This window comes from Macaca nemestrina, chromosome 7, assembly GCF_043159975.1.
Source record: "Macaca nemestrina isolate mMacNem1 chromosome 7, mMacNem.hap1, whole genome shotgun sequence".
Lineage (NCBI taxonomy): Eukaryota > Metazoa > Chordata > Mammalia > Primates > Cercopithecidae > Macaca > Macaca nemestrina.
Window position 1 is genome coordinate 126,175,824 of NC_092131.1, and position 11,022 is coordinate 126,186,845.

The 11,022-nt window shown below is 50.4% G+C and overlaps 1 protein-coding gene across 3 annotated transcripts in view; it reads right to left on the reverse strand.

The window, feature by feature from the left end:
- The window catches only part of LOC105490973 (secretory carrier membrane protein 5), a 28,208-nt gene extending 27,423 nt beyond the window's left edge, over positions 1–785 (reverse strand). The window contains exon 1 of one of the 3 annotated variants that reach the window (XM_024795795.2): positions 707–785. The gene's annotated coding sequence lies outside the window, so the exon portion shown is untranslated. Of the gene's footprint in view, positions 1–58; positions 83–706 lie in introns of those variants that run through there. The other 2 variants (XM_071100989.1, XM_024795796.2) reach the window with 2 other exon arrangements.
- Positions 786–11,022: the final 10,237 nt, after the last annotated feature.

Consider the following 11,022-nt stretch of genomic DNA (forward strand, 5'->3'; position numbering starts at 1 on the left):
CCCCCAGACCAGGAGCTCCCGGAGGCGGGGGAAAGGAATCGGTTCCCAAACACCTCACCTCCATCCTCGTGACCGACTCCAGCCAGCGCTGAAATGAGCCAAATTCCGGCGCCCCCAGCTCACCACCCAAAGCCCTGATGGAGCCCGCCTGGTGGCCTGGGCCAGCGCTCCCGTACCCCAGCAACCCTGGGGCGGCTGAGGTCCGCCATCCAAAGGTCGCCCGCCCCAGGGAGGTGAGGGAAGTCAACCCAGGTCCACCTGCAGGCGCTGGTTGGAAGGAAAGACCCGAAGGAGTCCATTGGCACCCCCTTCCAGTCGCCCCCATCCCCGGCCGCGCGCGCCATCCCCAGAAGGTCGGTTTCCAGGGAACGCCAGGTGGGGCTGGGGGGGATGGAGGGCCCAAAGCTCAGGCTCCAGATCCAGGGTCTGACGTCACCCAAAGGCCCAGTTCCCTCTGCGGGAGTCACAGATGGGAATGGGGGTGCTTGGTGGGTTTGGGGGGCCTGGGTGCGCCCTGAGCGCTCTTCCCCAGCCCCAAACAGTAAAGGTCACCTCCATCCCCACCTCTTCAACAGTTCGGCCTGCTCCCTGAATCCAAAGGTGAAGTGTAGAGGGTACAAAGCTGCAGCCAGCGACCCCCACCCCTCTCGCCACGCGCCCAGCTTCCCTGCAAAGCTCTCCTCCCAGCCTTCATGCCCAGACTCACCTGCCGCGGCCGTTCGGCTGCCTAAAGGCCGCCGCGCTGCCCTGAGCTGCGCTGCACCAGAGCGATGCGGCGCGGAGCCGGCCGCAAGCCGCTCCCGGGCTGGAGGCGGGGAGCGCGCGCGCGCGCGCGCCCGGGGTCGTCTCCGCGCGCGCCCGCGCCGCCGCTGCCTGCAGCAGTCACTCTCGCGAGACTTCCGCTCTACTCCCAAGGCCGCTCCTCCTGAGCTCGCGAGAAGGACGACCCGGCCTCCCCAGCACCTTCCAGGAGCTGTCCGAGGTGCTAGTTCCCGGGCCCCGGCCGGATCAGGTGGTTGACGGACACCTCAGGGACAAGAGCATGGCAAGTAGGCAGAAGCAAGAGACCCAGAGATGGGAGCCTGGCACCAGCAGCCAGAGCCTCAGCTTCCATATCTGTAAACTGGGGAGAATAACCTCCCATGCCGATGCCAGGAGCCTCTGAGACGTGCCAGAAAGGAGTGAGAAAGAGCTGAGAGCAGGAGAGTGTGGTGACTGCGGAAGGTCCTTCAGATCTACAGGCGCAGGGGGAAAGCGAGAACAGAGGACGGAAGATCGGAGATGATATTCAGAGAGGCAAGAACACAGATCCAAGGGAAGACAGACATAGGAGGACGAGAAAGAAGAGTTGCAAACAGAGACAGAGACACACGGAGAGAGAGATTGAAATGAGAGATCAAGGCCTGGAGAGAAAAAAGACATGGAAAGATAAGATAGGTAAGGGAGGCCGGGCGCGGTGGCTCAAGCCTGTAATCCCAGCACTTTGGGAGGCCGAGACGGGCGGATCACGAGGTCAGGAGATCGAGACCATCCTGGCTAACACCGTGAAACCCCGTCTCTAATAAAAAATACAAAAAACTAGCCGGGCGAGGTGGCGGGCGCCTGTAGTCCCAGCTACTCGGGAGGCTGAGGCAGGAGAATGGCGTAAACCTGGGAGGCGGAGCTTGCAGTGAGCTGAGATCCGGCCACTGCACTCCAGCCCGGGCGACAGAGCGAGACTCCGTCTCAAAAAAAAAAAAAAGATAGGTAAGGGAGCATAATGAAGCAAGAAAGAAGCAAGAAATAGGGACAAATTACGCAAAGGAGCAGGGAGAGAAAGAGAGAGACAGAGAAAGAGAGAGAGGCTTAGAAACAGAGAAACTCAGAAAAAGGAATGAAAGAGACAGTGATGTGCAGAGATGAACACCGAGAGAGTAGAGGCCAGAGTAAATGTTTAAAAACCCAGAGCTTTGGAGGGTTGAGAGAGACCCACTTGGAGAGATGGGCTGGGAGTGAAGACAAGCTTTTATTGTGATTGGTGTTTACATAGTAAACCTCCATGGGATCTCTACAGCCAGGGCCACTCTGTCCTGCCAGCCAATTGCTCCTTCCCCCCCCACCATACCTCCCACCCTCCACCCCCCACCCACAGCATCCTAGGCCTGGAAGGGAGCCTCAGTGGGTGGGAGACACTGCAGGGATTCTTTGCCTAGAATAAGGGCTCATTGTCTGGCTCCAGCCTGCCAGGATTGGTGCCTCACTCCCACAGCTGGCATGAAAAGGGGGTGGGAGTGAAAAAAGGCAGACAAGAACTAGTGTGGCAGAGGGGGAAAGGAGGGAGAGAGCCTCGGTGCCTGGGAAGGGCTGAGCAGGAAGCATAATCCCGCCACCAGACCAACCAGGAAGGAAGGGTCCTGGGCGAATCACTTGAGGTCAGGAGTTCGAGACCCGCCTGGCCAACATGGTGAAACTTCATCTCTACTAAAAATACAGAAATAGCCAGGCATGGTGGTGTGCATCTCTAATCCCAGCTACTCAGGAGGCTGAGGCATGAGAATCGCTTGAACCCAAGAGGTGGAGGTTGCAGTGAGCCGAGATCATGCCACTGCACTCCAGCCTAGGCAACAGACCAAGACTTCCTCTCAAAAAATTAAATAAATAAAGTATTTAAAGGTGCTAGCTCAAACTGTGTGGCAGGCACTGGAGACATGTCTTTGTTGTAGTGGAGGGCAGGAGTGAGAGAGCCTGTGCCAAACCATGCAGTAACACATTTCAAGCTTCTTTGCAGATGTGGAGAATGTCACATCTGCTCATATGCCATTACTCAAAGCAAGTCACATGGGTAAGCCCCAAACTAATTCATGGGGGCCAGGGAGGTATGCTACCCATACAGGATGCCAGATAAGTCACATGGCAAATGGTGAGGACATTTAATCCCATTGCAGAGGAAGCAAGTAACTGGGAGCAGGAACCCAATCAATCAATGTCGCACAGGGCCAGCTCCAGGCTGCTTATCTTTCCCTGCCTAGCTATACCTGAATGAGGCATGTCCATCCAAGAGTCTCTGGAGAATATTTATGTTACATGCCAGTAAACAAATGAAAAGAATAGAAGTATTTACTGGCCGGGCGCGGTGGCTCAAGCCTGTAATCCCAGCACTTTGGGAGGCCGAGGCGGGCGGATCACAAGGTCAGGAGATCGAGACCACAGTGAAACCCCGTCTCTACTAAAAATACAAAAAATTAGCCGGGCGCGGTGGTGGGCGCCTGTAGTCCCAGCTACTCAGGAGGCTGAGGCAGGAGAATGGCGGGAACCCGGGAGGCGGAGCTTGCAGTGAGCCGAGATCGCGCCACTGCACTCCAGCCTGGGCAACAGCGTGAGACTCCGTCTCAAAAAAAAAAAAAGAAGTATTTACTGAACTTTTAATGTCTGAGTGAGATGCTAAACTGCATGGCCATCCTAAGAAATAAGTGCTATTATCCCTATTCTATAGATGAGACAAGTGAAAATCAGAGAGGTAAAGTGATCTGCCCAAGGAAATTGAACAGATAGATCTAAGAAATAAAAGAACCACTATCTTTAGGCTGGATTTCCCCAGAGGCAGACACTGAGATAAGGATGTTCACACAAATAGTCCATTTGAGAGATGATTCCATGGAGCACTAGTAGGAGGCGGCGGGGGGGTGAAACAAAGAAATGAAGAAAATCGGCTGGGCGCGGTGGCTCACGCCTGTAATACCAACACTTTGGGAGGCCGAGGCAGGGGGATCACGAGGTCAGGAGATCAAGACCATCCTGGCTAACATGGTGAAACCCCGTCTCTACTAAAACTACAAAAAAATTAGCCAGGTGTGGTGGCGTGCACCTGTAGTCCCAGCTACTCGGGAGGCTGAGGTAGGAGAATGGCGTGAAGCCAGGAGGCGGAGCTTGCAGTGAGCCGAGATCACGCCACTGCACTCCAGCCTGGGCGACAGAGAGAGATTCCGTCTCAAAAAAAAAAAAAAAAGAAAGAAAAGAAAAGAAATGAAGAAAAGCAGTATAGGGTGCAATAATTAGCAGGTTACCACTGTGGACAAATGGGGTTTGATTGTATTGGGCATCTCTGGGAGAGTGAAGAAGACAATGTACTCATCCCACTGAAGGAGTGATGACACTAACGGTTTCTTCATTACATGAGAGCTGTTCCTGGCACCTCCAGCTTGCCAGTGTGCCTTTTGAGCAGAGAGCACCCTCAGGCAGAAAATCCCAGGGGCTTGCAGTAAAAAACACATCAGGAATGGCTAAGGGGGTATGAGAAGGGCACTATGTCGTGACAATCTACTACAGCCAGGACCTAAACCCATCAGCCTGGCTCCTGAGCGACATTATGTCACCTCCATGATAATCTTGTTAATCACGTTATTATCTATGCTGTTAGTCCTGTGGAAGTTTACAATATGGAGTATTCTTTCTTAAGAAAGAGCCTCCCCTGGCTGGGTGCAGTGACTCAGGCCTGTAATCCCAACACTTTGGGAGGCCAAGGCAGGTGGATCACCTGAGGTCAGGAGTTCAAGACCAGCCTGGCCAACATGGTGAAACCCCATATCTACTAAAGATACAAAAATTAGCTGGGCGTGGTGGCAGGCGCCTGTAATCCCAGCTACTTGGGAGACTGAAGCTGGGAAATCGCTTGAACCCGGGAAGCGGAGGTTGCAGTGAACCGAGATTGCGCCATTGCACTCCAGCCTGGGGGACAAGAGTGAGACTTTGTCTCAAAAAAAAAAAAAAAAAAAAAAGTTTTTTAAAGTAGCTGGACATGGTGGCACGCTCCTATAGTCTTGGTTACTTGGGAGGCTGAGGTGGAAGGACCACATTAAGCCTGAGATGTTGAGGCTACAGTAAGTCATGTTCTTACACCACTGCACTCCAGCCTGGGCGACAGAATGAGACCCTGTCTAAAAAAAAAAAAAAGGAAAAGAAAAGAAAAAGAAAGAAAGAAGAGAAAGAAACTCCTGCTTCCCCCAGTTTCCCCCCTCATGCTCCTGGTTTTGCAAGATGCCACCTCCCTGACACTTAGCATGTATTCCTGATTGCACAGAACAAGCACACAGGGACACACATTCTTGCTACAGAGCCACAGAAATGTCAGATCAGCTCATCCAGCAGTGAGCAACTCTGAGGCTCAGAGAGCTCACCCTAGACCTTCCTGAACAGTGCTTCTCCTCCTTACACTGCTCCACACCTCCCTGTCCCTGTGTTTGTCCCTTCTCGCCCAAACAGACTGGAAGCTCCCCGAGACAATCCACAGACTGCAAGAAGATATTTGCAAATCATATATATGAAAAGAGACTTGCACCCAGAATATATGAAGAATTCTTATAACTGGATAATAAAAAGACAAAAAGACAAAAAACCCACTTAAAAATGTACAAAAGATCTGAAAAGAAATTTCTCCAAAGAAGATTTACAAATGGCCAATAAGCACGTGAAAACATGTTCTACATTATTAGTCATCAGGGGAATGCAAATCAAAACCACAATGTGATACCACTCTATATCTACTAGGATTACCATAATTTAAAAGATAGGTAATAATAAATATTGGCAGGGATGTAGGGAAATCAGAACTTTCATACACTGCTGGTAGTAAGATAGTGCAGCCACTTGGGAAAACAGTTTGGCAGTTCCCAAAAAATTTAAACTTTTTTTTTTTTTGAGACCGAGTCTCGCTCTGTCGCCCAAACTGGAGTGCAGTGTGGCAATCTAGGCTCACTGCAACGTCCACCTCCCGAGTTCACGCCATTCTCCTGCCTCAGCCTCCAGAGTAGCTGGGACTACAGGCGCCGGCCACCACGCCCAGCTAATTTTTTGTATTTTTAGTAGAGATGGGGTTTCACCGTGTTAGCCAGGATGGTCTCGATCTCCTGACCTCGTGATCCGCCCCCCTCAGCCTCCCAAAGTGCTGGGATTACAGGCATGAGCCACCACGCCCTGCCAAAATTTAAACTTTTTTAAGCAAGTTATCATTTGACCCTGCAATTCTACTCCTAGGTATATAACCAAGGGAATTGAAAACATATTCACAAAATGGCCAAGAATATTTATTGCGTTGCATTCATAGTAGCTAAAAACTGGAAACAACCATCAACAAGAGAATGGATAGACAAATCATTGCATATTCATACAATGGAATATGACTTAACAATTAAAATGAATAAACTGGGCCAGGAGATTAACACAGTGAAACTCCGTCTCTATTAAAAATACAAAAAAATTAGCTGGGTGTGGTGGTGGGCGCCTGTAGCCCCAAATACTCGGGAGGCTGAGGCCGAGAATGGCATGAACCCGGGAGGCGGAGCTTGCAGTGAGCCGAGATCGCGCTACTGCACTCCAGCCTGGGCGACAGAGTGAGACTCCGTCTCAAAAAAAAAAAAAAATTTTTTTTAAATGAATAAACTGCTGATACAACACGTGGATAAATCTCAAAAACATTATGTTGAGCAAAATAAGCCAGACCAAAAAAATACAAACTATATGATTACACTTATATAAAGTTCAAGAACAGGAAAATTAATGTGATGGAAGTCAGAATAGTGGTTGCTGGTTGAGGAGGTGTGTGGATTGAATGGAAAGGGGCAAAAATAAAATTTGTGGGGAGAAGGGGGTGATAGAAATATTCTAGATCTTGGGCCGGGCGCGGTGGCTCAAGCCTGTAATCCCAGCACTTTGGGAGGCCGAGGCGGGCGGATCACAAGGTCAGGAGATCGAGACCACAGTGAAACCCCGTCTCTACTAAAAATACAAAAAATTAGCCGGGCGCGGTGGCGGGCGCCTGTAGTCCTAGCTACTCAGGAGGCTGAGGCAGGAGAATGGCGTGAACCCAGGAGGCGGAGCTTGCAGTGAGCCGAGATCGCGCCACTGCACTCCAGCCTGGGCAACAGCGTGAGACTCCGTCTCAAAAAAAAAAAGAAAAGAAAAAAAAAGAAATATTCTAGATCTTGGCCGGGTGCGGTGGCTCACGCCTGTAATTCCAACGCTGTGGGAGGCCGAGACAGGCGGATTGCTTGAGGCTAGGAGTTGGAGACCAGCCTGGCTAACATGGTGAAACCCCATCTCTACTGAAAAAACAAAAATTAGGCCGGGCTCAGTGGTTCACGCCTGTAATCCCAGCACTTTGGGAGGCCGAGGCAGGCGGATCACGAGGTCAGGAGATCGGGTGAAACCCCTTCTCTACTAAAAATACAAAAAATTAGCCGGGCGCGGTAGCAGGCGTCTGTAGTCCCAGCTCCTCAGGAGGCTGAGTCAGGAGAATGGTGTGAACCGGGGAGGCAGAGCTTGCAGTGAACGGAGATCGCGCCACTGCACTCCAGCCTGGGTGACAGAGTGAGGCTCCGTCCCAAAAAAAAAAAAAAAAAGAAAAGAAAAAGAAAATGCAAAAATTAGCCGGGTGTGGTGACATGCGCCTGTACTCCCAGCTGCTTGGGAGACTGAGACAGGAGGACCACTTGAACCTGGGAGGCAGAGGTTGCAGTGAGCTGAGATCATGCCACTACATTCCAGCCTGGGTGACAAAGCGAGATTCTGTCTAAAAAATAATAATAATAAAATCTAGATCTTGTTTAGGGTGATAGTTACAAATGTATAAAATTATCAGAGCTCGGCAGGGCATGGTGGCTCGCGCCTGTAATCCCAGCACTTTGGGAGGCCCGGGCAGGTGGATCACCTGAGGGCAGACCAGCTTGACTGACATGGAGAAACCCTATCTCTACTAAAAATACAAAAATTAGCTGGTTGTGGTGGCAGGCACCTGCAATCCCAGCTACTTGGGAGACTGAAGCAAGAGAATTGTTCGAACCCAGGAGGCAGAGGTTGTGGTGAGCCAAGATCGTGCCATTGCACTCCAGCCTAGGCGACAGAGCAAGACTCCGTTTCAAAAAAAAAAAAAAAATCAGAACTCATCAAACTGAAAAGTTAAGATAGACGCAATTTATTATATGTAAACTAGAACTCAGTTAAAATACTGTCATTTTTAAAAGTCGGGGAGAGGCCAAGCAATGTGGCTCATGCCTGAAACTCCAGCACTTTGGGAGGTTGAGGCAAGCAGATCACTTGAGCCCAAGAATTCAAGACCAGCCTGGGCAACATGGTGAAACCCCATCTCTACAAAGAAAAAAAAAAAAATCATTCTGACCTGGTGGCACATGCCGGTAGTCCCAGCTACTGAGAAGCTGAGGTGGGAGGATCGCTCGAGCCCTAGCAGTCAAGGCTGCAGTGAGCTGTGATGATTGATGCCACTGCACTTCAGCCTGGATGACAGAGTGAGACCCTGTCTCAAAAAATATATGTGTATGTGTGTATATTTACATATATTGGGGCAGCCTGAGTCTAAGGAATAAGGACCCCACCTTCTACCCCTTGTGATATATCTGAAAAGAGACTTGCATTTAGAATATATGAAGAATTCTTACAACTCAATAATGAAAAGACAAATAATCCACTTAAAAATGCACAAAGGATCTGAATAGAAATTTCTCCAAAGATTTACAAACGGCCACCCTTCACTGCTTCCCTTCCAACAGCAGGGCCTCCAACAGACCACTTGGGGGCACCCACACCCACAGAGCTAGTTCTCCACCAGCTAGGTGGCTCTGTCCACAACTGGAAGTGCTGGGGGCTAGGCAGCCTGCTGGCCTGCACACAAGTCAATTTCATTGCCACCTCTTGCACCTTAGCCAGGAGTTCTTAACATGGAATTCAGAACGCTGCCCACTTCTCACTGGTTGAGTTAAAGCAGAAGTAGTGAGCTGGGCTCAGTGGCTCACACCTGTAATCCCAGGACTTTGGGAGGCCTAGGAGGGCAGATCACTTGAGCCCAGGAGTTTGAGACCAGCCTGGGCAACAGGGCAAAACCCCATCTCTACTAAAAATACAAAAATTAGCTGGGTTGGCTGGGCAAGGTGGCTCAAGCCTGTAATCCCAGCACTTTGGGAGGCCGAGACGGGCGGATCACGAGGTCAGGAGATCGAGACCATCCTGGCTAACATGGTGAAACCCCGTCTCTACTAAAAAATACAAAAAAACTAGCTGGGCGAGGTGGCGGGCGCCTGTAGTCCCAGCTACTCAGGAGGCTGAGGCAGGAGAATGGCGTAAACCCGGGAGGCGGAGCTTGCAGTGAGCTGAGATCCGGCCACTGCACTCCAGCCTGGGCAACAGAGCGAGACTCTGTCTCAAAAAAAAAAAAAAAAAAAAAAAATTAGCTGGGTGTGGTGGTGCATACCTGTAGTCCCAGCTACTCGGGAGGCTGAAGGGAGAGGATCACTTGAGCCGGGGAGGTCAATGGTGCAGTGAGCCATGATCATGCCACTGCACTCAAGCCTTGGCAACAGAGTAAGACCCTGTCTCAAAAACAAAACAAAACAAAAAACAAAACAAAACCACAGGAACAGTGCGGCCAGGAATGCCCATCCAAATCTGCTCCAATTAACTGTCCAGAAAGAAAAAACGCCCTCCACAAGTCCCAGCTTGGGCCTGGCCCTGGTGAGCACTAACTGCAGGCACTGGCCAAGCCCCTGGATACCAAATCCATAGGACACACTCCAGTCCTCGCCCACCTGACCACTTGGATACAATGCAAAGCCAGTATTGCTTCTATTTCTGCTGTTTCTCTTCCTTCTGACATCCTCTGCCCTGGCAACCTTGCCCCTTCCCAAGTCCTCAGCTACCTCCATGGTGCTGAGTGTTCCCAAAGCCCTGTCTCTGGTCTGGATTCTCTTCTGCACTCTAGCCCCATCCCAAACCAGAACCCTAGGTCTTTTCCCTATTACTGTCCCTCCTCCTTTGGCCTTGCCCCCAAAGATGGCCCTATCATCAGTAATAAGACATGGGTATATCATGTACTTCCTGATAGGATTCACTGATCTGTGTGATATTTGTATATTTATGCATAAAATGCGTAACCTCAATTTATTTATTTATTTATTTATTTATTTTGACAGAGTCTTACTTTGTCATCAGACTGGACTGCAGTGGCATAATCTCAGCTCACTGCAACCTCCGCCTCCCGGGTTCAAGTGATTCTCCTGCCTCAGCCTCCCAAGTAGCTGGGATTACAGGAGCCCCCACCACCATGCCTGGCTAATTTTTGTATTTTTAGTAGAGACGGGGTTTCACCATATTGGCCAGGTTGGTCTCGAACTCCTGACCTCAAGTGATCCGCCCACCTCGGCCTCCCACAGTGTTGGGATTAAAGGCGTGAGCCACCATGCCCGCCCAACTTCAGTCTAATCATGAGAAAACATCAGACAAACTCCAGTGGAGGGACATTCTACGAAATAACGGATCAGTGCTCTTCGAAAACAACTGCATCAGCCCTCAATCACCCATGCCAGATTCCTGAAAGTTGAGTCCTTTCAATTCCGCTTCCCCAAATCTTTGGAATCAATTTTCCTTTTTTCCCTCTCCACATCCACTACCCTATTTCATCATCTCTCACCTATGTTACTGCAGTATCTTCCCAAAGGTATCACATCCTCCAGTCTTTCCCTACCTGATACCCACTGAAGCCATTCTCCTCCAAGCAGCCACGGGGATCTTAATCATGTCACTCCCTACTCAGGCCCCTCCTAAGGCTCCCCACAGCTCCTGAGGACACACACCCTCTCCCTGGCTTGGTTCTCAGCCCTCTTGGCCTCAGCCACGGCCACTTCTCCAGCCTTGTCTTTTGCACACTCTGCCCGACATGCACTCCAGTCACCCAGAACTGCCTACAGATCTATGTAATCAGATTCTCTTTCACCTCCTTGCTTTTGCTCACGTGGTTCCTTCTGCCTAGAATACTCTCTCTTCCCATCACCTGACTCCCATCTTTGTCCCTTTGTCCAGAAATGTTTACTCTTCTTAGGTCTAGGGTTCAGAAAAACCCTTTCCAGTACAGGCTGCTCTTTCTCCACTCTCCAGGTGCTCCAGGAGGAGCACCCCATGGCCACTCTCCTCAGGCACATCATAACCTGTTGTGGGGTTTTTTCGGTTTTGTTTTTGGTTTGTTTTTGTTTTTGTTTTTGAGAT